Source organism: Phodopus roborovskii, unplaced genomic scaffold, assembly GCF_943737965.1.
Source record: "Phodopus roborovskii unplaced genomic scaffold, PHOROB, whole genome shotgun sequence".
In the NCBI taxonomy this organism is placed as follows: Eukaryota; Metazoa; Chordata; class Mammalia; order Rodentia; family Cricetidae; genus Phodopus; species Phodopus roborovskii.
The window spans coordinates 17,899,838-17,926,956 of NW_026126469.1; the positions used below are offsets into that span (position 1 = coordinate 17,899,838).

Genomic DNA, 27,119 nt, shown 5'->3' on the forward strand with positions numbered 1-27,119 from the left:
GGCAGTCGCACACAAGAAACACCAAGGTTTGTATCTGGGGCTGAGCTGGAGACCAGAGGAGCACTTTCTGCTCTCAGGGTCTCCCACACTGAGCCTGAGGAGCCCGAGCCAGAGAGTTGGGGTTCCTTGCTTGGGGGCTGTCTATTGGAGAGGCCTTTCTTGGTGGTGCCCTCCTGGAGATGTCTCGCTTGGGGGTACCCTGCTGGGGCTCTCCTGCTAGGGTGCTCTGTCTGTGTATAATCACATGCTTCCCCAGGGAGCTGTGTTTGGGGAGCTGAGGGCCTGGAAGTGCAGGCAGGAAGTTGGGATTAATGTCATTAAGATCATGGGGGGGGAGGGGTAAGTGCTTGAGAGAAAACTAGCAGGTACTAGGGGGTGCCACTCTACAAGCATGCGATGGGGTTCATAGGGCTGCAGAGGGGCTCATAATCTGAAGTCCTTTCCCATGGCTGTCTCCCCAATGGCATGACTGGAAACATTGGGTCTTTAAGCTGTGACTGCATGGTACATTCCATGTCTTCACACACAAGATATGGGCACGTTTCTCAGGCTTCCCAGGCTGCAGTTTCGCATGTGTTATAGTTTGCTCACTGAGCTCTTGAACTCTAAGAGAAGAACAGTGCTCACCAGGAGGTGGAAACTCAGGATGTCAGCCTGCGCTTAGTTCGCTTAGTTCATGCCAGGCCCTGGTTTAGGTCCCCACCACCCTCCTGCAACATCTTTAGCTATTGTCCTTTTAACTGTTAGCTACGCCAAGCCGTTGGCAAAGTGTGGACTAGTTCAGAAGGAACCTTCCCTTATAAGGCAATGGACAGCCGTGGGAGCCATGCTCACTGCCCACTGGCCCATGCAGAGTCCTCACCCAGCCCCAGTGGGGAGCACTGGCCATTGGTAAAGTGCCTGCCGTTTGCTCCTCTTCTCCCCACTCCATAACCCAGTCTTATCCTTGGACTTGTGGTACTTGTCAGATGCTAAACTGAACTTGTGGTACTTGTCGGAAATTAAACTGACATAAACACACGATCCTGGATCTCAGTCAAAAGACTGACAGGAGGTGGGGAGTCTTTCTGCTCTGCCCCTGTCCTCTCCCACATTAGGTGAGTGCCATTCTCAGGACAAGCTCAGTGTGGGTCATTCCAGAATGCTCTCGAGGCTACAGGGCCATGAACTGTGACCTTGCTGTGCAGTGCAGACTTCCTCCTTCCTCCTGGTGACACTATCATCTCTGCCACCTGGTGCTCCTTGAGGCGAGTGACTCATACACAGAAACTTCCCCAGGATGAGGAGGGACCAGGCCAAAGTGTGAAATAGACACTAAACCTAAAGTAGCAAGGCTGGGGAGGCGGGCAGCCCCTCACCAAGACAGAGGCCCGAGGCCGGGAGAGGAAGGGAGGAGGGGCAGGCCTAGGAGGTGTGGGAAGAAACTCCCTTGGGACCCAGCGCTCCGCCCCGGGGAGCAGCACCGGGTTTGCCTCCTATACCTGTGCCTGGCAGGTGGCTCCCATATAGTAAACTCTGAAGGAACACTTGGATGGCGGATCGGTTCACTTTGAACAAATTCACACAGAGTGGCTGCAGACAAGACACAGAATGGTGTGGGAAAGAGGGGCGCTTACTCCCCAGGAGACAGGGCACTGAAGAAAAGTAGCAGAGCCCCTTTGTGCCCCAGAATGGCAGTCCTTTGAGAAGGCCCAGGGGGACCAAGGGAGGAACCTTCACCTGATCCTGGCTAGCTAAGCAAGCCCAGTACATTCTCAATTCTGTGGACTTGCTCTTTGGGCACTGCAAAGGTCTCCTGTGTCCTGCCTGGCAGCTGCTATCATCACTTGGATATGGCTGGGCCAGACAGAGCGGTACAAGGGGAGTAAATACAGTTGGATTTCAAAGACACCCTGTGAGAAAAGCGTAAGACATCTCACTTGAGATTTTTATGCCGTGATGATGAATGAAATAATACTATGTTGAAATGATAGCATTTCAAATAGACTGGGTTAAAGAGTTCTTAAAATCGATTTTACCTGTCTTTTTTTTTTTTTTTTTTTACAGTTAATGTGGTTAGTAGAACAATTAAAATTATAGTTTCCATTCTGTTTCTGCTGGCCAGCACTGCTGTGCATTGGGTTCACACTCGCCTTTTCCACAGATCTATTGTGGGAAACGTGGTAGCCAGTCCGCCTTTATGGAGCAGTTTCTTCCCAGTATGGTAGGTATGCAATTGCATGAAGATGCTGTAATGAGGTCTCACATGCTTGGCGAGAATGCAGGGATTGCAGAATCTGCAGGGATTGCAGAATCTGTAGGCATCCTCCCCTGAGAGCTGGGAGTCTTATGCCTCAGGACACAATGAACCTCCAAGGGTCACCTGCCAGGTGTTCAGTGATGGGGATACTTTGGTCACACACAGGACACAGATGCCACCCAGAGGGGACTCATTATGATTATGTATTCATGGAGAGAACCCAAACCTTGATGTTGAGGAAAGGCCTCCACTGGGAGAAGGAGGAAGAGGGAGAGGAAACAGGAAGTGAACAGGTCAGTCAGAGAGTGACTTAGGAGCCAGAGTGGTTCATCCTGAGGAGGTCAAGGGGTGAAGAGGACTTAACACCAGGAGGAAGAAATCCCAGTGTCCCAGTGAGCACCTTCAACTGAGGTCGAAGAAATTTGATGGACTTACTTTAAAGGCAATCCATTCCATGTTAGCCTGTATTATTTACATGGTAGCTGTTGAGTCATGCCTGAGTTAAGTCAATAGTCCCCTCGAAGGTGCATCATAGTTTAGATAAATAGAGTATAATCAAATTAATAAACCAATAAGACTTTTATTCATTCCTTTGTTTGGTTTTGTTTTTCATGACAGTGTTTCTCTGTGTAGCCCTGGCTGTCCTCGAATTCACTCTGTAGACCAGGCTGGCCTCAAACTCACAGAGATCCACCTGCCTCTGCCTCCTGAGTCCTGGGATTAAAGGTGTGCACCACCACTGCCTGTCTAAAGCAACAAGACTTTTAAGGTTAGCTGGGCAGTGGTGGCACATGCCTTTAATCCGGCTAGGTGGACAGGATGAGATGGGGGAGGCCCTGCAGAGTAAGGTCCATCTTCATCCACGCCTTCCTTTGTCAGGGCCAGATGAGACTGAGGGTGGAGAGGGCACATGTCATGTCCAGAATGGACCTCTATAAAAAATTCGGAAACTGTCCTGTGTGGTTCTCCTTCTTCCTCAGGGTTGTGGTCACCAGTCCATGAGGGTAGAGGGAGCGGAAGGCGAGAACACGGTTCAGATGGCGTAGATGGAACAGAGATAGCCCTCTGGGATGTGACTTCAGCGAGACAGCTCAACTTTATTACAGAGTATATGGAATTTGTAGGTTGGGGGGCAAACCTGGTTTGCACTAAGTGGCATGCTCCTATCTTATAGCTGAACTAGTGGAAGAATGGATCTATTAAGATGGCTAGACCATTTACCTAATTACCATGTGGACAGCAGGGAAAGAGTATTTTCAGGGAACTGTGTCAAGGGTCATCCTTGAGATAAGTTAGGCACCCAGCCTAGAGACATCCTCCAGATGAGGGCAGGTAGAGAGCAGGAAGCCTTGCTGGGGAGGAAGTCCTTCATGTTGCTGAGCATGGAGGGAGCTGCCAGGCTTTGGTAGAATGCAACCTCTAACCAGCAGGGCCTCCCAACAGTCCTGAAGATCATGGACCACTGAAGGGTTTTGAACAAAATGGACACTCCATCAGCTATGAAAATGAAGGTCACTCCTAGCACTCTGTACTGAGTGGATGGAAGAGCCAGGGCCACATTTCAGGGGACTGGCAAAGTCAATTATGCGAGAAAGGAGGGTATCCTGAACGAGGGTGGGGCTCATGATAACAGAGGACAGAAGAAGGGACAGGGAGAGAGAGATCATGGAGTAGAGACCAGACTTCTGTATCGTCTGAGGGTTCTGATGATGAGTGGGAGGAAAAGATCAAGGAATACATGCAAAGGATTGGTTTAGAACACGGGATAATGCTGGGCAGTGGTGGCGCACGCTTTTAATCCTAGCACTCGGGAGGTAGAGGCAGGTGGATCTCTGTGAGTTCAAGGCCAGCCTAGGCTACAAATGAGTGCCAGGACAGCCAGGGTTACATACAGAGAAATCCTGTCTCAAACAAAACAAAACACCCCAAACCAAAAAAACCCACAAGCAAACAAACAAAACAAAACAAAAACCACTGGATAAGGGTGCTTGGTGCTCAGTGGATACAGAAGGAGGGAATTCAGAGCAGGCTTGGAACCCACATTAAGGAATCTTTGATCGTAAAAAAGATCAGCATACTAAAGTATGCTACAGCATGGATAACCTTGAATATATTCCACCAAGCAGCAGTGCCTCTCAGGAGCCTTATAGTGTAGACAAATCAATTATAAAGAAATAAACACTGGCCCTGGGTGAGTTTAGGACCCTAAAGGTCTGGGGGGGGGTTCTAGTAAATCTATTCCAAGGGTCCCTTCCTGTGGCACAGAGTCTGATTCTCCAGGTTTTCCCTATTTCCAAAATGCCAGAATATTTCTTTAAGGAAGGCTCAGTTTTATAATCCCAATTTCTGCAATAGAAGCTCCCTTGTTTCTGGCAACTAGGTGACCCAGCCACAGGGTATACATAGACTTGTAAACTCTGTATTCCTGTCTCATATCTTTCCTTTCTTTAATACAACCAGGCATTTAAAGTGGGGGCATTGGTGAGCAAAGGTCAAGATGAAGGTGGGTTGATGGTCTGTAGTCACACTAGCTAATGCCATCCCTGTATCTGTCTTCCTCCATTCCCAGGTCCAGGCCTGAGGGTGGTAGGGGTTGGACCCTGGCCCTATACTTATACCCACAGGATAAAATGCGAGACTCAGGATGAGGTAGAGTGGAAGGACCCGGGGACTGATGAAGCCAAATGGGTCGGTAGTCTGGGAAACATTCCATTTGGCAGTGACATCTGTGGCTTCTGTTTTCTTGACCTGGGTGTGGTGGATCCATGATGTAATGCCAGCTACTTTTAGCTGTAGGAGTGAAAAGAATCACCATGTAAACTCCTTTCCAAGTTGGTTTCAGGGTCCCTTTGGCTCCCAGTCTGACCCAGACAGTATCATTGGACTTGAACAGGGGGAAAATGTGGATTTGGAGGTGGTCTGAGTTTCTCAGATAGTCCAATGAATAGCCTTTATAGAGACCTGGGGGAGGTCTTCTGAACATAATCTCATAAGGGGTGTAGTAGGCCCTAAGCAAAGCAAAGGGTGTCTATCCATCTGTCTTAGGGTTTCTATTGCTGTGAAGAGACACCATGACCATGGCAATACTTATAAAGGAGAAACATTAATTAGGGTGGCTTACATTTTCAGAGGTTCAGTTCATTATCATCATGGCTGGACATGGTGGCATGCCAGCAGACATGGTGCTGGCTACATCTTGATCAGAAAGCAACAGGAAGTAGACTATGTCACTGGGCATGGCTTGAGCATATATGAGACCTCAAAGCCCACATCCACAGTGACACACTTCCTCCAACAAGATCGTGTCTACTCCAACAAGGCCACACCTCCTAATAGTGCCACTTTTCTTTGGGGGCCATTTTCTTTCCAACCATCACACTATCTTTTACTGGACTCTAATGAGAGGTTTTTTTTTTTTTTTTTTTTTTTTTTTTAACCTGCCTAGAACTCTGATATCTACATGGACAATGAAGTTTTCAATTGAGAGATTTTTGCTATGAAAGCTGGCCATTGTCCTACCCCAATGCTAGTGGGAGATCAAATCAGGGTATTTTTCCCTGGAGGAACTTTAAAGCTACTATTTAAGCGGTTTCAGTCCAGAAAAGGTATCTATAGAAGCCAGCAAGTCCTTGCACCCTCCCCTAGTAGTCTGGGTCTTGGGGAAGTCAGTTTTCCCAGAGTCCTCGGGGACGTCAGTCTCTCATTTGGACTCCTTCTCGTTTTGATTTACTTGAGTGCAACCCTGATAATGGAGACAGAAGAAGGCAATTGGTGTCCTCTCTGGCACTGATCCCTGTGTAGCCCAGGCACTTTTCTTTTTCTTTTTTTAGTTTTTTTTTTTTTTTTTTTTTAAGGTTTTGAGGTTTTCAATTATATGGAAAAAAAAAAAAAGACATAAATCACGAAAGAAAAAGGAATGGAACTTTCTCTTTTCCTTCAGTTCAGTTCAGCCCAGGGCACCTTCCTCCTTCCCTGAGGCTGCACAGAACAATCATGTAGCTCAACTGGGGGGCCGATTTCTTCCCCCTGTGTCCATTCTTAGATGACAGGGGTCCCTGGATGAGAAATCTGACCTCCCCACCTCCACACATGGACCAACCCTGACTGTGAGCAGGAGACAGTCAACAAAACAAACGGGCACTCCTGCCCCTAGAGTGGGTCAGGTCGAGTTTTCTTTCTTTCTTTTATTTGGTGGGAGGTTTTCTGGGCAGCCTGGAAGAGACTAAAGGATTCAGGTCCCCAACAGGAGTGGGCACAGATCTTAAGCCAGGGGGGTCTCACACCAGAGAAAGCCATTGATCAATACAGGCAAACAGAACTGACAGAAACACATAGACAGACAGACAACCAGGGGTGGCCATCACACATTCCTATACCCTAACAGACTACAGGGGGAACTCAGTAATGTTGCTTGGTTCCCAGACACGGACTGGATCAGCTGCCTTGCCAACCTCTCCTATGTGTCCAAACAGAAGGCCCCTTAACCAGACATCTTCAGAGGTGATAGACTAGGCAACTTTCTCATCTGTTTCCTTTTGGTGTCAGAACTCTCCCAAAGCATTAGGTAGCAATTGATCAAAGGGAGCCCCAGGGCCCTGAAACATCTCAGATTTTACACCCCAGGAGTCCCCTGGCCACCCCACTCTTCCTCTCTCCAAGTGGCTCTGAGGGTGTCTCTAAGTCTGGTCTCCGGGCTCTTGCTGGGGCCTCCAGAAATGCTGTGGGGGTGTTCATCAGAGAAGACTGCTCAGACATGGGTTTAAGCCAATGGAAGTTTTTATTAGCTAGCTGACAACTACAGTGGATTTTCAGGATCCTCCTGTAGCACTGAGTATTTCTCTGGGTGAGCTTTTAAGAACAAAAACCATATTCTGGGTTGACAAATTTCAACTAACAAGACAGTTAGTCAGAAGTGGAATTATAGAAGCCAGAAAACAAGGTTTGTACATTTAGAGACTTTCCCAGAACTATGGGTATTGGTGGATTAGGTCTTTATTTTCTTTTTGACAGGTGGTGCTATCTATGTGCTGAGTTTTATACTCTGAATGGCAATTCATCATGGAGTCAGTTGTGCTAAGGTCTGGGGGGCTTACTAATATCTGGGGCTCTGTTACAGGCTGTGAAAGGTGATGTTTATGAAGCCCCAGTTGATGGTGAATTTGAGAAATGTGTAGCCATTCCCAATAGAGGGCCCCCAAGTTCATCATCTAGGAGATAGGTGATTAGGAGAAACTTGGAAAACAGAGAGATGATGTCTCATGTGCCATTATAAGGTTTGAGGTAACATCAAGTTACTTACAAGGATACGCCTAACTGGCTGGAGATCTGATGATACCCACATTGTATTGTGTGGCAAAACATGTTTATTAACAACAACAAAGTGAAGGCAAAAAATACACACTCCTACTGCAAGAAGACCTTTGCGTAATATTTCTGCTCAAGTAGCTACAACTTTGAAAAGCCTTGCTGCTAGTGAGCCAGAAAACCCCAGGAAACCCTAACTTGGAGTTCCTTGCCGTTCTTTGCCCCACCCTAGGGGTCATGGGTACCAGTAACAGAGTGACGCTGGAGCCTGGTGTCCTGTATATCAGACGTATAGCGAGTGTCCTACATTATTAGCTGTCCAAACAGACTGCGTGCTTCATCTCTGGGGTTCTGATGGAGCTGAGTGGCCTCAGAGTGAATATGACGGTTACAAAAATATTTGCTGTGACATTAAATATTCTAGTAACAGCAGAAGCTACACCCATAAAGTCTCACCAACATGACTGCACAGTGTGTGCAGAACAAGGACACCAACCAGCACGCCAAGCAGCGCAGGGGAAGCCCAGGAGGCCTCAACCCTGCACAAAGAACACAGGCGACAGCAAACCGAGAGGGGGAGAGGTGAGCTCCCGGGACCGCACAGCAACTGGCCCGTTCAAATGGCCAGCTCTGAAAACACACGCACTCAATACACTATGTTTGGGAGTCTATCTGTATATACAATACATATATGCAGGCAATAACACTTGATGAAGAAAGAGGCCAGGAATTTGAAGACAGAATGTCAGGGTTTGGAGGGAAGGTAAGGGAGGGGAAAAGGTTGTAATCAAAACACAGTCTCAGGTGAAGCTTCGCACTTCGTCTTTCCGGTCAGCACCGAGGGATGGGCGTCTCTCGGGAGAACTTGCATAAGCGCCATAAGACGGGGCATGAGAAAGCCCTAGAACAGGAAGCCCAAGAGTGATCTGGGACAGCCTGCTGCCAACACTAAGATTGGCAATAAGAAGTACCGCGCCCACAAGGGGGAGCTCATGGACCTCCAGACTGACAGCTGAGAAGCCAGCACTGGACAGACTCAGACCCCCTGAACGTGGGTCTCAGTTAGAAGGCCTGGGCAGTCTAAGGGACCTCTGACAGTGGAACCAGGATGTAGCCCTGGTGCATAAAAGGACTTTGGGAGCACATTCCCCATGGAGGGATACTCCCTTAGCCTAGAGGTAGGGGGGAGAACCTAGTCCCTACCCCAAATGACAAATTTAGATGATCCCTCCTAGAAGGACTCACCCTACATGTGGAGTGGGGGGGGGGTGATGGGAGGGGAGAGTGGTGGTGGGGGATTGGAGGGAGGGAGAGGGAGCTGGGATCGATATGTAAAATAAGAAAAATAGATAAATAATAAAAAACCAAAAAAAACCCAGAAAACAAACAAACAAAAAACAAAAACAAACAAAACAAAAAAGAAGTACCATGGTGCCTTAAGACTGGAGGCTGGGAACTTTTCCTGGGGCTCTGAGTGTTGATGCTGTCTACAATGCATCCAATAATGAGCTGGTCCACACCAAGACCCTGGTGAAGAATGCAGTGTGCTCTTTGACAGCGCATGGTACCGGCAGTGGTAAGAGTCCCAACCTGCACTGTCCCTGGGCTGCAAGAAGGGGGCAAGCTGACGCCTGAGGAGGATGAAATATTAAACAAAAAACAAAGAAAATTTAAAAAAGTATGATGAAAGGGAAAAGAACGCCAAAATCAGCAGTCTTCTGGAGGAGCAGCTCCAGAGGCCGGGCTTCTCGCCTGTATTATCTCAAGACCAGGCCAGAGTGGCAGAGCAGATGGCTATGTACTAGAAGGCAAGGAGCTGGAGTTCTATCTGGGAAAGATCAAAGCCCAGAAAGGCAAATAAACCATCATTCATACCTCATGTAATAAAGGTATTTATTGTTCCATTAAAAAAAAAAACTATCTCAAAAGTAAATAAGCAAACAACAAAAAGCTCACTCTTAAATGCTCCTGTGACAGGTTTTATAAGACTATTATCACACACACGGGGCCTGTGGGTGGGGCCGATGGACCATCTCCAGGCATTAGTCTGCCGGCCTGGGAGATGGCTCTCTGTGGGCGAAAGCCCTGGTACTCTGATGAAGAAGTCTGGATACCTTCATTCAGGTTCCTGGGACTCAGCAAATGATAGATGCTGTGTCAACGTCTGTACTTCCAGCAGGACTGTGGGGCGGTGTGTGTGTGTGTGTGTGTGTGTGTGTGTGTGTGTGTGTGTGTAAACAAGAGAATCCAGCCCAGTGTGCAGCCCTGGCACAGAAATGAGACCCTGCCTGAGAATCAAGGGGACAACTAACTCTGACCTCCACGGGCATGCAGCCACAGGTGTGTACCCTGACACACACACACACACACACACACACACACACACACACCTGACACTCTTTTGGCATTTGGGACACCTATACTATTTCGTACATACACAGAGATTCTGACGCTCTCTTCTGGCATTTGAACACACACACACACACACACACACACACACACACACACAAATAAAAAGTAACACAAACTAAACTTTTTTTTTAAAATAAAAAATAATGTTTTTAGTCTGTTGTGGTGGCACATTCCTTAATCTCAATACTCCAGAGGCTAAGGCAGAAGGATTGTTACAAGTTCAAGGCCAGCTTGGAATATATAACAAAACTCAACAACAAAAAACCCAAATCAGGATTGGTGAGATGGCTCAGTGGTTAAGAGTCTTGACTGCTCCTGCAGGAGACCTAGACCCAATTCCCCCCACCCACAAGGCCACTTACAACTGACTTGTGAAGCCAGCTCCAGCTGATTTGGCACCTTCTGCTGGCTTCCTTGGGCACCAGTATGCTTACATACACGCAGAAAACTCACACATATAAACTTAAAACCAAACCAAACTCCTGAATATTAACTTTTGTGAAGATTACAGTCCACAGCTTCCTTTAAAACTTCTGAGAAAGCAATGTATTTATTTTTATCTCTTTGATAATTATAGAACGCCCCCATCCTCCTGACCCTTGTTGCACGGCTGCATTTAGAATCCCCCTGTTGGGGAGTAGCCCAGTGGTAGTGTGTGCTTAGCACATGTGAGCCCTGGGCTCAATATTCAGGACTGCAGAGGAAATAAAAACAATCCCTTTCCTTTATCAAACTACAAAAGGCTTACACAATCATTCGTTAATCACTTATTTGAAAGCCACAATGCAAAAATATTTGATCTCTTCCTGTGACGCTTTGATCTTTTTCTGTTGAGTAAGAAAACCATCGGTTCATTTCCTCCCGGTCTTACCTCTCAATCATCTTTAATGATTCGTGTTCTCGCCTTATGATTTATCAGGGAGTGTATTGATAGCACCCTGGCAGGTCAAGGCATCTTAGGAGATGTCCTCCCTGTCCTGTATTGCAGATCCCCAGTTAGGGTGGGCTCAGGCTCTCTCTCTCTCTCTCTCTCTCTCTCTCTCTCTCTCTCTCTCTCTGTGTGTGTGTGTGTGTGTGTGTGTTTTATAAAATACCTTCTTCAGAAGGCAACATTCTTATGGCGACAAAAAGGATGTGTGGTTGCAGGAAGGATGGGGAGAAAGGAGGGTTAAATAGGTGTAGTGAACAAGATTATTTGTTTGTTTGTTTTTTGAGACAGGATTTTGAGCCTGTCCAACTCACAGAGATCTGCCTGCCTCTGCCTCCCAAGTGCTGGGATTAAAGGCCTGTGCCACCACCACCCAGTTTTTTTTTTTTTTTTTAAAGCATGATGAAATTATTCTCTCATTCAAGTACTACCAGCCTGAGCCTGTTTAGCTTTTGAGATTAAACAAGGTTTGATGAGGTTGCAGTGGCTCATAACCACCTGTAACTCCAGCTCCAGGGGATCTGATACCCTCTGCTGGCTTCTGTGGGCCCCACATGCCTATGGTGCGTGCGCGCGCACGCACACACACACACACACACACACACACACACACCAATGTCTTTAATTTTAAAGGCATTGAAGATGCTTAATACAGTGACTAAAACTACAGAATGTAAATGGTACCTAGCTCATTGATAGAACATGCTGTTAAAATACCTAAGAACGTTAAAAATTGGAAGCAGAAATAAGTTATTTGTAGAAAAAGCAACAGGAACCCAACCGAGACAGGAGGGAAGAGTCGAGGTCCAGCCCTCTCTTGCTATCCACCCTTCCTCCTGCCACTGGATCCCTCCTCCACCTATTCCGGACCCACACCCTCCCGTACTTGCTCACACCGATAGCCTGACGACTACTCAGCTTCTCTCCCTGTTGTCCTCTATGGGAATCCAGCACTGCGGAGGTTCAAGGCCGGTCCCAGAAAGCTTCCAGAACAATGGGGAAGTGACCAACAGCTTGCCTCCCGAGGCTACCTGGATGCCCCCCGCCTCAGCTCTCAAGGGTGGGGGGACAGGTGACTGGGGCACTTGCTAAGTGTTAACCTTTGCCAGAGAGCCCGTCCCATTCTTTGCTTGGCTAACTTCTACAGGATTTCAAAGACCAGCTGAAGGAAACCTCCCTCCCTCCAAGGCTACCCAGGCTGGCAGAGTTGGCAGAGCCGAGGCTTCCAAAGCACCTGCGATGGAACAGCAAAGCACTGGCATTCGGTTTGCATGACCCTTGACCCCAGTCTTCTCCACAACACACATTATCTGTTTTGTTTTGTTGGTTTTTGTTGAGGCAGGATCTCACAAGCTGGCTTCAAGTTCACGATCAGCCTTTGGAGAGCCAAGGGTTACAGCTGTCTGCCACCATGTCCAGCCCTCCCATGTGGTATCTTTAATTAAAAAAAATAGCTATTTTATGTTTATGGTGTTTTGTTTGCATCCTGTTTGCTGCCATGTGGGTGCTGGGAATTGAACCTGGGTCCTTTGGAAGAGCAGCCAGTGCTCTTAACCTCTCAGCTATCTCTCCCGCTCTCATGTGTTATCTTTCAATAAGCAATATCTTTGCTTGATTTATTTACACACTGTGTGGCTGGGGGAGACACTTTGGTGTAGCAACCATCATAACAGCTCCCACAGCGGGAGTATGACAGGTAACACTCCAGTTACTCACCCTTTACCATCTCCTCCCCAATGCAGCGATGCCGGTGGCTGTACCGAGCCAGGCCTGGGCATAGTGAGTATGCTGTTCAGGCATCTTCCCACAAGCCATGTGACACTTCCAACAGTCTCTGTGGGTGAACACTCAGATACAGTCCAGACGGAGATGCCCTTGGAACCGAGCTAAAGTTAGCTGTCCCACAGTCCCCATTTCCCCTTCCCTCACCTGAGCCAGATATAGATCACGTATGAAGCTTCCCGCCATCTCTGCCTCTCAGCCCTGAAGAGCCCCATCTCCTGAGACAAACAAAAAATAGCCAATCCTGGGCCACAGATGGCTCTGTGGGAAAAACTACTTTCTGTGAAAGCCTGGTCCCCAGCTGGTCCCCATGGTGGGGGAGACAACCACCTCCTGCAAGTTGCCCTTTGACCATGGCATGCAGGCACACAATAATAATAAATAATAAATAAACTTAACCCCCGCCCACAGATCCTACTGAACACCCAGCTGCCGAAGACACTGAAGTCACCCTCCTGTCAGTAATCCCTCAACCGCCCTATGGTTCGGTTTATATATGGGAAGCCAGATACAACGAGGGTAAAATGCTCACCATGGAGGGTTCTAGATGTGTCTCTGTGCTGTGACTTTGAGGAGCCATTTCACTCCTCTGGACCTCAGTTTTACTGTTTCAATAATGAGAGCACTAAGTAATGGCTGTCATGCATTTATGCTGGTTACAAAGGTAACACTTGTCCCTGAGGAAAAGCAACATCTGAGAAGATGGCACGCAGAGCCGTGGACGTGTGGGAAAAGCAACATCTGAGAAGATGGCACGCAGAGCCGTGGACGTGGACGTGTGGGAAAAGCAACCGGGAGGCTGCCGTGGACGCAGACACAACCGTGCACGTGTGGGAAAACTGAGAGAGGCAGCAGAGCCGTGGACGTGGACGTGTGGGCGCAGACACAACCGTCACTTACAGTCACCTCATCCTGGAGGTGTAGGGGAAAGGTTTACCAGATCCCTTAACACAACAGACACTGACACCCTGCTGGTGTCACTTCGGGGGCCAGCGACCTGACTCAGGATGTCTCAGGCTCCCTGCTGCACAGGCCCTTCTGCTTTGTCCTCTGCTCCTGTGTCAAGCTGAATGTGAGATGTCCTTTGTCTTCTTGACTACTGTCCGCACTCCTCCCCTCCACAGGGCACTCAGCCACCACGGGACATTGACTGCAGGCTCCAGGCATGGCCACACTGCCCAGCAAGCAGCCGCCTGTCACACAGAAGCATTGTCACCTGCTCCTGGCTCTTCCTACCGTCTGTCCCCACAGCTGGAAATTTTCCCTTCCTGTTACTGAGGAGGGCTACCGAATATAATACAGGATGGTTGTGATGACCTGAATTTCGTTAGCATGCACGTGCTTGAGACTTTGTAGGAGTGCTTACTGGAACTGTAGGCTTTGTTGCTTCATGTGAAATTGACATGCAACCGCTGGTCTGTTTTTATTTGTCAGTGCTGCCTCGTCACCCCTTGCTAGGTCCCCCCACACTCAAACCAACACCGGCCACTCGCACTTCCCGATTGCCCTGACATTCTAGATTCCAGTTGCTGCATAGCTGGACTTCATGCACCTCACCCCAAAACTTGGCTGTGACTCACATCTGCATCTAAATCCCTTTAAGACACCTGCTGTTTTACTAGCTCAGGGCACCTGTAGTTTGTGTTCACTTCTGTAATTCCTTCAGCTTGTACGGAAGTGCATCCTCCCTGCTCTGTTGCTGGTGTGGAAGCTTCCTGAAGCACAGGGCGGCTCAGGACCGACATCAGGGTGTGGCAGGCTTCTCCCAACTTAGGTGATGCTGACACCAAGCATGGAGAATTTGCCGTTGGCGGTGGCTACTGAAGGACAGGGATTGGTACCAAGAGGATTGGCAATGGGAGGAAGCCCTGGATGTGGGGACCCCACTCTGTACTCCTCAGAGATCTAGGGGCCAGTGCCAGCTGACCAGCTTTCCTCTTGTATAGCGTTAAGGAAGTCGATACTTTGGGAGCATTTCTCTAACTGGCCATTTACTCCCTAGCTGGAAGCTGGAGAACATGTGCTATATGGATTCCCAGGTAGAGTCAAGCGGCAGCCCTCTGCAGGCTTACCTTGCTGTGGAGTTACTTAAGGAAAAGTAGCTCACATAAGAGTGCCCTGCTCTGGGGAAATATACCTTACTCTTTGCCCTCTAGGCTTGTTAGGCTACCCAACTGGTCTTTAGATACACAGAAGTTGTAAAGGGGGAGCCATTAGCAATCTCAGGAGCACTAATCCTTGCAGGAGAGGCGGCCCCAACAATGATTCAGAGAAGTCACACAGGGAGAAGTATCAGGCAACTGGCCAGTCCCAGAGCTCTGTTTTACACTGTGAGTTCACAAGCTGGTCTAGAGAGGACCTCCATAGCAGGAATTGTTGCCCCAGAGAGACCAGTCCTGCCTCTGCTCCTGGTCAGAAAGTGTACCCCACCGGGAGGCTTCCCTCACCTCCCACAGAGCCCTTTTGGACTCTGGAGTTCACACTGCATGACACCTTCACTGAGGTTCATGTTGCCCTGGGTTGAAGGGGTCATCATGGGCAGCCATATAGGGGAGAGCCAGAGGCACAGGAAAGCAGAGGCATGTTGGGGAGGGTGGACCAGGCACCCAGCAGGAGGGTGGCAGGATCTAGGGGATGAGCAGCAGGTGCTGGGGTGAAGCAGGCTATCGGATGCTGCTTACAGGCAGGAGCAGAGGCAGGCCGTCAGCTCTGCCTGGGATGACCTTAGGTGTGTATGCGGGGAATGGGTAGAGCAGAGATGGCCCTCAGCGGAAGCTTGCATACTGGACTCTCACATTTGAGAAGGGGGCTGGCTTCAGACATGGGCCTTGTTGGAGTCCAGGTAATAGAAGAAAGGTCTAGGACCTATGATATTTTTGCACATGGATGTTCCTTCAGCCATTGCCCTTGTGGCCTTCCCTTGTCCCTCCCTGGCTGTGTGAGGTGGTGGGGACCTATTGGACAGAGTGTTCCTCCCCACCTTTGACTGCTCATCTATTTCTTCTGTGAAGCCAGAGGACCTAAGTACACAGGCTTAGGGCCAGGCTTGTCACTCCTGTAAAACCATCATGGTTCATTTCCCACCTATTTTTCAGAGCAAGCTAGATGGAAACTTAACTTGAGACAACTTCTTACTTCCTTGTTCCTTTTGGCACCGGGTTGTTTCAGTTCCAATCCCAAATCCCCACTGCGCCAGCGCCCTCCAGAATTAGAGGTCCACCCAGCCTGCCTCAAAGCTTGACAGCTCAGAGCAGGAAGAGACAGGCGGGCCAGGTCAAGAGACCCAGAGGTGGAATGGGGGAGCAGCTGCTCCGAAGATCAAAGCTAGACTGCCTCTCACCCACCTCCTCAGTTATGGTGGGCTGGATGCTCTCCCTGGTGGACCTGGCGCTCAGGGAGCCAGGCTGACTCCACTCCCTACTGGGCTCCAGTCCGATTTCATGGAGGCAGAGGGTAAATTGTTTACCTTGCCTCAGTGTGCTTAGGAGCCTAGAGGGACCAGCCCCAGTAAACCTTCCTTCCTCAGAGTGTTTATGTGGAACTCAAACAGGTTCTGAAAACAAACAAACAAACAAACAAACAAACAAAAAAAGCAGGGAAGGAGTGATTTGTAATGGGGGCAAAACCTGTGTGGTGGACGTTTGGCTTGGCCTATTTGCTTTGCCAACAACGTCTTGTTATCACACACTTTGGCTTTGCTGACTCTGTTCTGAAGCCCAGAATGCACTTCTTCTACCTTCGTATACCTGACAGAGGGTTGTGAGCCGTTTCCTGTGTGTGTGTGTGTTATGTGAGTGTGTGTGTTCACGAGTACACATGCATGGTCGCCATGTCAACCTTGGGTGTTCTTGAGGAACTGGCCACTTTTAAAAAACAGTATTTTGTTTTATGTGTATGCTTCTGAAGATACATATGTATGCGGCATTAGATTCTCTGGTACCGGAGTCACATGTGGTTGTGTGCCGTCATATGGGTGCTGGGAACCGAACCCAGGTCCTCTGAAAGGGCAGCAAGTGCTCTTAACTACTGAGCTATCTCTCCAGCCCTTCACCTAGTGTTTTTGAGACAGGGTCATTAACTGGCCTGGGGATCACCGTTTAGGTTAGGTTAGGCCGGCTGGCTACTGTGCTCAAGGAATGGATCCTCCAGTCAGTGCCTCCCCACACCAGGATTACCGCTACTGGCTTGCCTTCCTTCCTTCCTTTCTCCTTCCTTCCTCCTTCCTTCCTTTCTTCCCCCCTCCCTCCCTCCATTCCTCCCTCCCTCCCTTCCTTCCTTTTTTCTTCCTCCCCCCCCCCAAGACAGGGTTTCCCTGTGCAGCCTTGGCTGTCCTCAAACTCACTGAGATCTGCCTGCCTCTGCCTCCTAAATGCTGAGATTAAAGGCGTGTGTGCACCGCCAAGGCCAGGCCTGGTACTTCAGTGCCTGAGGCACCCCTGCAGCTCTCCATTTCCCTCTGAGGGAAGGGCAGCAGCCTTCTGGCTTGGGAATTAGGTAGAACTAAAGTCTTGACTGCTCCTCTTCGGCCTCAATCTCTGCGTGGTTTTGTTTTGGTTTTTTTCAGAATCTTACATAGGCAACAGTTTCTCCCCTCAGGCCTTGGGACATGCTAACATGCTCACAGCACCCATGTCTAACCCCTCCTCTACCCTAGCAGAGGTGTCCCTATGCTCACGCCACACTCAGCTCAGGAAGCCTCAAGTCCCTGAGACACTTGTTAATTCTTCCTAAAGCTAACCACAATTATTAGGACTTGCCTGCCTTCCCATCTTATGGCCACGCCAGACTGATGGTGGCAGCCACTGCCACGCCTGCCCCCACAGCTTTCACTCAGGTTTCTAATCCTGTCACTGGCGCAGAGATATGGCTTCAGAAAAGAAGACTACCCTTTCTGTTCGGTTTACCATCTGAACCACAGGGTAGCGGCACCTACTGCAAGACTGCCAGCCAGAGGGACATTCAGCTGGAACTCTTCCGGAAACATCTGTCCTGGCTAGCTTTCATGGAGCTGGAGGGTGTCATGTAGACTGCTAAGGGAGAAAAGTAGACCTTGCATGCTACCACACACCAGCCTGCCTGGGAAGATGCGCACCGGTACAATAGTGGGTGAGTGTTATGGGGTTACATCTGCTTCCGGATGGGATTTGAGGCCCACTCCAGAGGAGGGAAATCATGTTTGTCATTAGAACCTTGAATTTTGGTTAACCCTCTCCCTGATTCCCTCCTCCTCTCCCCCACACCCACCCCTAGTCCTACTTAAGCTTTTCTATCCCAAATTCTCTCTTTTGTTTTCACATTGCGTGGCTTCCAGTATTGCCCTCCCCTAAATGAGCCTCCCCCCCCCCACCTCGTGACCCCTTTCTAGGTCCCTGACCTCCATGGACATTCACTCCAATTTGAACATGCACATCTAAGATTTGAAGCTAGAAACCACCTAAGAGAGAGAGGATGCAGCATCTGCCTGTGTAAGCCTGTGGTTACCTCACTTAAATGTTTTCCAGTCACACCCATTTTCCTACAAATCATTTCTCCTTAGGATGAATAAAAGTCCACTGTGGCACCGGTCTACAAAGTTCCAGGACATCCAGGGCTACACAGAGAAACCCTGTCTTGAATAACCTTAAAAAAATTCCCACTGTGCATCTGTATATGATGTAGCTGTGTACATGTACACACATATATATATACATGTATACATATATATATAATACACCAAATACTTATTATCCACTCATCCACTGTTTCCCTTTCCCAATTGCTATGAATAGAACAGCAGTGAACATGAATGTGAGATTTCTGTTGTAGGATGGAGAATTCTTTGGGGGAAATACCAAGGGGTGGTATTATTTTATTTTTTTGAGACAGGGTCGCATTGTAGCCCTGGCTGGCCTGGAGCTCTCAGAGACCTGCCTGCCTCTGCCCCCCAAGTGCTGGGATGAAAGGTGTGCACCACTGTACTCAGCAACATTTTGTTGCTGACAAAATTGTATAAAGACTTATAAAGTACAACTTGTCTCAATAATGGATGCACCATGAAATGGCTACATTGAGATGCATATTACTTCACATTTTATAATTTGTAGAGAGAATACTTAAGTTCAGTTTCTTAGCAATTTCCAAGCATATAGCGTGTTGCTGCTCATGTTGTGATATACACACAACTCTCTCAAACTTATTTCTCCAATTTTACTGAACTTTTGTGTCCTTTCATCAACACCCCCTTAACCTGCCCATCCCCAGCCTTTAGACCACCTTTAAACTGTAGGCTTGTACACATTTGATGTTTTTAGAGTCTGTGTATTCATGGTGTTTCTGTGCTTGACTTTTATCGTTGAACATGGTATCCTCCAGGTTCATCCATGTTGCTGTAACATTTGTCTGTATGGCTGAATAATATATTTTTCCGTTCATATTATCACATCTTCTGTAACCATTCATTCCCTGTACATTTATTCAGCCATCCATTGTTAAAGGACACAGGTCGCTTCCATCTCTTGGCTGTGGTGACTGAGGTTGCAATAAGCACAGAGTGTAGCTGTCTCTTCAACATCATGCTTTGACATCCCACTGGCAATGGGATGGCTGAATCAAGTGGTGGTTGCACTTTTAATTTTCTTGAGGAATCTCTGCATCATTTTCTGTGATGGCCGTGCTAATTCTCATGCCCTCCAAACTGGTAGTGGCTATTTGTATTCATACTTCTGAGAAATGCCTATTTTTAAATCAGGGATTTGTTTTCTTACGAATGAGTTGTTTGACTTCGGCATGGATTTTGTAGGAAAGCCCATATCGGGTGTAAGGCATGCAGCTACCTCCCCCCCATCCACAGGCATTGCTTGCCTGTGTCATTTGCTTTGCTGTGCAGCTGCTTTTATTGCGACTGTTTTGCTTTCGTTGGCCTTGCTGTTGGGGTCATAGCCAAAAATCCAGATTGGTGTCATAGAAATACCTTCGTGTTCCCATCACACAGTGCTGTGGTTTCAGTCCGCTCTGAGATGAGATGTGGGAAGAGAATCTGACTGTTATTCTGCCTGTGACAACCCAGACCTCTCAGCACAGTATGGAAGAGACTGTCCTCCCCCCTTGCTCTTGGCATCTCTGTGGAAATCAATTTATTTCTTGGATTCTACTCTTTTCCACTGGTCTGTGCCTCCGTTTTGGACCAGTGGCATACTATTTTTATTACTGAGTTTGTAGAGAAAGACAGTAGACAGAAGTGCTAATCACAATAGACTCTTAATAGTTACTGTGTGTGTGCACATGTGTGGCCATACACACATGCATGTGTGTGTATATATGAATGTGTGTGTACATATGCATGCATGTATGTGGTTACTTTCAATAATAAACAATGGGGCCAGGAAGATGGCTCAGTCAGCGGCCTTGCTGCTTAAGTCTGACAATCTGAGTCTGGATCCCCAGAATCCAGAATCCCAGTGATCTTACAGCAAGAGGGCGGGCAGAGGGAGACAGGAGGATTCTCAGACACTTGGGGGGTGGCTAGCCAGGTATATATAGCACAAAAACAACAAAACACTGTATCAAGTAAGGTGGAAGGCAAAGGTGCATCCATATGTATGCACACACATGTATGGGCACACACACACACTATTTAAAAGAGGGAAAATTTAAAAACCACAAAAGGGTGAGATAGTGGGGAGCCTGGTAGGAGCAATGGTCTGCATGGTGGCCTGAGTTCCGGGGTGGGGACTCATGTTTTAAAAGATGGAGTAGCTAGAACCGTGTCTTGAGAAGAGACAGTAGAGAGTGAGGGCCCCAAACCTGGTGGCAGAGGGAAATTGCGGGATGGTGGAATTAGGGGGATCTGAAGCGTGTGTCGGGGTGGGGGGGGGGAGCTGGCTGTATGATGAGCACCAGAGTTTTCTTAAGTGTGAGAAAAATGATCTTTAACTGGGTGGTGGTGCAACACCTTTAACCCAGCACTGGGGAGGCAGAGGCAGGCAGAGTTCGAGGCCAGCCTGGTCTACAGAGTGAGTTTCAAGACAGCCAGGACTACATAGAAAAATTCCATCTCAAAATTAACAAACAAACAAACAAAAAAACTGAAAGAAAAGAGAAAAGGTCTTTTAACAGTTTGTATTATCAAAACCACGAAGGTACTGACTTCTCTTGGTCCCTTCACTGGAAGACACTGCCAGCACTATGAGCGCCTGGTGGGGGCGCTATAGAGTAGCACTTCTCTTAATTTTAAGTTTTATTTATTTATTTATTTATTTATTTATTTTTTTTTTTTGAGGCAGGTTTCTTTGTATTGTTTTGGAGCCTGTCCTGGAACTCGCTCTGTAGACCAGGCTGGCCTCAAACTCACAGAGATCCCACCTGCCTCTGCCTCCCGAGTGCTGGGAGTAAAGGCGCGAGCCACCAACCCTGGGCATAGAGCAGCACTTCTCAACCACATGTGAGGTCAACTCCAGCGCTGCTCCTCTGCAGCTGTGCACCTTTTGGGGAGTCAGTGTCTCTCACTGGGTTCTGGGGCTGGTTGATTAGGGTGTGCTGGCCTGTTCCCCCACCCCAGTGCTGGGGCTACGGGGGTGCACCTCCATGACTACACTTGTGTGTGTGTGCCTTGAGTCAAAAGAAGGTCCTCATATTCATTCAGGAAACATTTTATTGACTCGGCAATCTTCTCAGCCTCTCAAACTTTATTTTTAGATTAAATGTGTGTGTGTGTGTGTGTGTGTGTGTGTGTGTGTGTGGCTCATGCATGTGTGTTTTGCCGCATCCATGTCTGTCTGTGTACCAGGTGCATGCCCGGTGCCCACAGAGGCCAGAAGAGGCTGTTGGAAGCCCTGGGACTGGAGTTACCAACGGTTGTGAGGTACCATATGGGTGCTGGGAACCAGACCCAAGTCTTGGAGTAGTCAATGCTTTTAACTACCAAGCCGTCTCTTCAGCTGCCCGGAAACTTTTTAGAACATTAAACTGCAGAAACTAGACACCGCACGTCGCAATACTCTGCAGAAATGCACAGGCTTTCAAAGCCCTGGGGCTGCACCCCACACGGGTGCCACTGCATCTCCGTTCCCACAGCCGTCCCGGTGGCCTGCTCTGGCGGTCTCCTATCTTTGCCTCTCTGCCATTGCCTGCCATTGTCACCAGTAGCTGTCCTCTCAAGGAGCTCTGTCAACCTCAGTGACTCATGTGGGCAGAAATCATCAGTTTTTAAAGTCCATAAAACTTTTTAAATATAAAATGATACTATGTTAGAGGAAAAAAAAAAACCAAAAGCAAAGAAGGAAAGGGACGGATGTAGAAGGAAGTTTACGTGGGGAGAGGAGTTGGGGAGGGGAGGGGAGAGGATCAGGTAAGAGGATGTTTGAAAAAGCCATATGGGACCTACTGTTTTATAAGCTTCCTTCCTATGTGTGTTCATATGAAAAAGCTTAATTGGAGCGAGTACAGAGGGGAAGACACCCCTCCCAGATGCCACAGTTGCCAAATAAAATCTTAGTGACATGTGTGGGATCCCTCCCTCAAGTTGCAGGTCAGAGGTGTCCCGGAGACCCCAAATAGCCTTTTTATTTCCTCTGCCAATGTCTGGCCAACGCCATAGTCATGACCACATAGCAGCAGGGGCCTGGAAGAAGAGTTTAATGTTGATACTGGATTTCCCACTGGAAGCTGCCCCTAGGACCCTGCCCTGACCACGCCCCCACCCCGCCCACAGCAAAGCTTTGGCGCTTTCCCTGCCCAGTGGGGGACAGAGGGCCTAGGCGTGCTGGGGAGACTTCCTGCTGTCCTCCTCAAGCCTCCTGCTGCCTCACTCCCACTCCTGCCATGCAGGGCTCCAGGAAGGTTCTAGAATGCTCCAAGCCCTGCTTGTTGGTCCTTGTGTGACAGAACTGCCCACCCTAGTTCCCTGATGTGTGCTTCCATCCCTGCACGCTCCTCCACTCTCATCTGCCTTCCGGGGAGCAGAGCAGTCATGTGGCCCAAATCAGGTCTGGAAGCTCACCCCACAGAGATGCCAGGGTCTGAGGGAGTCTGAGGGATGAGGGTTGGACAAAAGGCAAGGCTTTCTCGAGGATGCTGGTGACTCGGAAAGGCATTAGGCTGATGTCTCAAGCTCTTTGCGGGGATTGGGGGGAGGGCGAGAATATTAATATCAGGGTCAGGTTAGGTACTATATAAGAAAAATAGCATTTTCAGGGGCTTGAGTTGGGCAGCCTGGTGTTTTGGTGTCTACAGGGGTAGTGGGTCCCTGTGGTGAAAAGCACTTAGCTTTCTATCCTCTTCCATAACTCATGTCCATTATTTACATTCAGTCCCTCCCCATCCTCTTGGCTTTCCCTGGTCTCTTTTCTTTTTTACGTATTATACTGTTTCCACATGTACATTTGTTTCCATATATGTGTGTATTATTGGCTAGATTCCACATATGAGACAGAACATGTGATTTTTTTTCTTTCTGGGATCGAATGACCCTCTTAATGTGATATATTCTAAGTAGCTCCATTGTCTTGCAATTTTTTTAAACTTCACTTTTCTTTAGAGCAGAGTACAACATTTTCACTACCCATTCATCTGTTGATGAACTAGGCTGGTTCCAATCCCTGGCTGAAGTGAAGAGAGCTATAATAAACATGCAATGCCTCTATGGTAGAGTGTGGGATTCTCTAGGTGTCAGCCCAGGAGTGAAACACAGGGGTCATGCAGTAGTTCTAGTTTTAATTTTTTGAGGAATCTCCAAACTGATGTCCACAATGGCTGTACTAATTAATGGAGGGAGTTCCTTTCCCTCCATGCCCCCCCAATATTGTTGCTATACTTGTTGATGATAACTATTTTGAGTGGGGCGAGATGCTGCCTCAAAGTAGTTTTAATTTGCATTTCCCAATGGCTAGGGAAATTGAATGCTTTAAAAAAATAGTTATTTGCCATTTATGGTTTACTTTTGAAAACTATCTGCTCAGTCAATTTGCCCATTTGTGTTAGTAAGTTTTATTTCCCTGGTGTCTAATTTCTGTAGTTCGTTGTAAAGCTGGATATCAGCCCCTTGTCTGCAGTGTAGCTGGTGAAGATTTACTCCATTCTGTGGGGTTGCTTTCTTTGCTATACAGAAACTTCATTGTCATGTAGCCCCGCCTGTGATTCTCGGGTTGTTTCCTGCACTGTTGGAGCGGTATCCAAAAAAGAACTTGTCCACTTGTGTCTTGAAGGGCATCCCTGTGTTTCCTGTTAAAAGTTTCAGTGTCTCAGGTTTTTTTTTTTGTTTTTGTTTTTTGTGTGTGGAGGGGTTGGTTTTTCGAGACAAGGTTTCTCTGTATATCAGCACCCTGGCTGTCCTGGAACTTGTTTTTGTAGACTTGGCTGTCCATAAACTCATAGAGCTACATACACCTCCCTCTGCCTGCTGAGTGCTGGGATTAAAGGCATGCTCCACCATACTCAGTTTGACTCAGGTTTTAAATTAGGGTCTTTGACTAATTTTTGAGTAGGTTTTTATATCAGATGAAACATATAATCCAGTTGACCTTCTGTAGGTGGAGACCGACTTAGTTATTCCAGCACCATTTGTTGAACAGGCGATCTTTTTTTTTTTTTTTTCCAAAGTGTCTTTTTGTCTCCTTTGTCAAAAATTAAGTAGTTATAGTATGGTCATTTTGTATCTGGGTCTTCTAGTCTTTCAGTCTACCCATCTGGTTTTACACCAGTAGCAGGCTATCTTTATTGCTACAGGCCTGTAGTACAACTTCTTTATAGTTGGAATCTGACCCTCAGGGCTGAGGTAGCTCAATAGAGCACTTGCTTAGCATTGACAGGCTCTGAGTTCAAACCCCAGCACCACTTAAAAGGACATCTGGCCCAAAAGTTAAGGTAGCATGACATGACATGAAGACAGAGATGCCAAACATTTTTACCCTATTGTAGTCACCCACTGGATATCATATCCATAGGCCCAAGGAAGGAGTCACTATTTTCAATAAAAATAGCCCCCAATCCCGAAAAAGTAACCTAGGCAACCATTATTATTATAACCCTCATGTCAAGCATTTCCTACAGTGTTTCTAGTCAGAGACTCTGTACTGGCCAGCAGGTGATCAGCCAGCAGCAGGGAGAGGAAGGGTTTATTTAGCTTCCCCACCTCTGGCAGGAAGAATGAGGAGGAGGAAGACTTGAGCTGCTTAATCCAGGAAGGTCGATTTACCCCTGAGCTTCTCCAAGGTCTCTCTGCAGGTCTCTGCATGCAAGCAATTTGCTATGCACTGGGAAAGAACATCTATCAGAGAGCTGTCAATGGACCAAAGCAAACTGTAGCATAAAAAGAGGACAAGAGGCAAAGGCAGTTTGGGAAGAATGCTATGTGTGTTTATACTCTTCCAGCCAATTGATGGACAAGTGTGCCTCTAGGCTGACTGGCTGTGGCCCCTGCTGATCTCAGTGTCAGTTACTTAGGGATTCTCTGGGAGGCCTGAGAGTTGAGCCATGCAGAATGTGTGGACTTGCATGGCCCCTTCCCTTAGCCACACTCCCTCACATAGGTGGGTCCCCACCCCTTGCTCTTCAGAATCTCACATAAGCTTCCTCACAGACTACAGTGTAGAGAGCCACCGGTGCCATTCCCGAAGATGGCACCGGTTTCCTGTCCATAAGCCAGCAAGGCGCGGATGTGCGATCCACGCGTCATGGGGTGACCGTTACGAGCGTTGCGGGCTGCACCTGTCAGTAACAGACACAGCTCCTCTGCAACTGTCAGTAACGGACACAGCTCCTCTGCAACTGTCAGTAACGGACACAGCTCCTCTATATAAGCAGAGCCCTTTTTCCTCCTCCGGGTCTTCCCTCAACTTGCTGTAATGAGTCGTGCAATAAACATAGCTGCAGAAGAATCCTGTTGTTGAGCGTCGTTCTTGCAGGCAAGGCGATAGCGCCCGACAAGTGGTGCCGAAACCCGGGAAACTGACATCAATGGCACACGGGGGACCCTTCAGGAGACTGGAGAGGATTCAGAACTGTGGCACAAAGGTAACAAATAAGGTAAGTTCTGATAGTCATGCTACTGTTTGGGCTTGATCCTGCCATTGAAGGGTTGATTATTGTGCGTTTGGTTGCCTGCTTGTTTTTACTGTATTTGTTTTGTCTTGGGGAAGCACATGATAGGCAACTAAAAGCAGGCACTAGACCATTATCAGATTTTTCAAGAAAGCATGTCAGAAGCAGAACATGAAGAAAAGATGGGTGCATGTAAAAAGAAAAAACATAATAAAGAGAAAGTGAAAGGGCCCTCCATCTCGCAGAGGAAAGAAAAAACATCTTTATCCTTTAGAGGAATTGGAGGCTTTAGAGCTTTCCAGTCACCCCTCAGAAGAGGAACTATCGCCCTCTGAGGAGGAAGATTTGGAGGAGGAGGCTGTACGAGTCCCTACTGCGCCTCCTCCTTATGCAGAGAAGGGATGTAAATACTCCTTTTGCTCACCTGAAACCAGACATGAGATAACCCAGATGTTTCCTGTGTTCGAGGAAGATGGGAATCGTACCCATCACCCTCTTGAGCATAAACAGGTTAAAGAATTGGTAGAGTCTGTTCGCACTTATGGTATCAGCACGAACTACACTCTGTCGCAAATAGAAAGACTGTCCGCAGTGGCCATGACTCCCTCGGACTGGATGTTCATTGTGAAGGCTTGTCTCACTATGGGACAATACTTAGAGTGGAAGGCCATATGGCATGATTTGGGTCAATCACAAGCCCGCACTAATGCGGCAGCGGGGCAGCCCGCTTGGACATTTGAAATGCTCACTGGACAAGGACAATGGACAAATAATCAGACAGTGTATCCTTTAGAGGTCTATGTTCAGATTAACACATGTGCTGTTAAGGCCTGGAAGGCACTACCTAATAGAGGGGAAGTATCAGGGAACCTTACAAAAGTCATTCAGGGACCAAATGAACCATTTTCAGACTTTGTAGCACGTATGATGGAGGCCGCAGGAAGGATTTTTGGAGATCAAGAACAGGCTATGCCCTTAATAGAACAACTAGTTTATGAACAATGCACCAAGGAATGTAGACAAGCCATAACTCCTTGGAAAGGAAAAGGCTTACAAGCTTGGCTTAAGGCTTGCAGAGAAATAGGAGGTCCTTTGACCAATGCAGGGCTGGCAGCCGCCATTTTACAAGGACAAAGAAAGGGCAATATGGCAGACAAGAACAAGACTTGTTTTCAATGTGGCAAAATGGGACATATACAAAAGAATTGTAGGGAGTGCATGTCAGGACCTAAGAGGATGCCAGGAATCTGTCCCCGATGTAAAAAAGGCAAACACTGGGCAAATGAATGTAAGTCAGTCAAAGACATTAATGGTAAACCATTGCCTGAGCCAAAAAACGCCCTGCGGGGCCCCTGCCCTCAGGGCCCTCAAATATATGGGGCAACGAGCTCCCCCCTGAGCCTAGAAAGGAGGAAGCCCCACGGAGAGCCACTGCAGGTT

At 47.9% G+C, this 27,119-nt stretch overlaps 1 pseudogene; it reads left to right on the top strand.

Annotated features, from left to right (window-relative positions):
* The first annotated feature begins 8,387 nt into the window (after positions 1 to 8,387).
* LOC127226846 (40S ribosomal protein S8-like) lies at positions 8,388 to 9,404 on the top strand (annotated as a pseudogene).
* Positions 9,405 to 27,119: the final 17,715 nt, after the last annotated feature.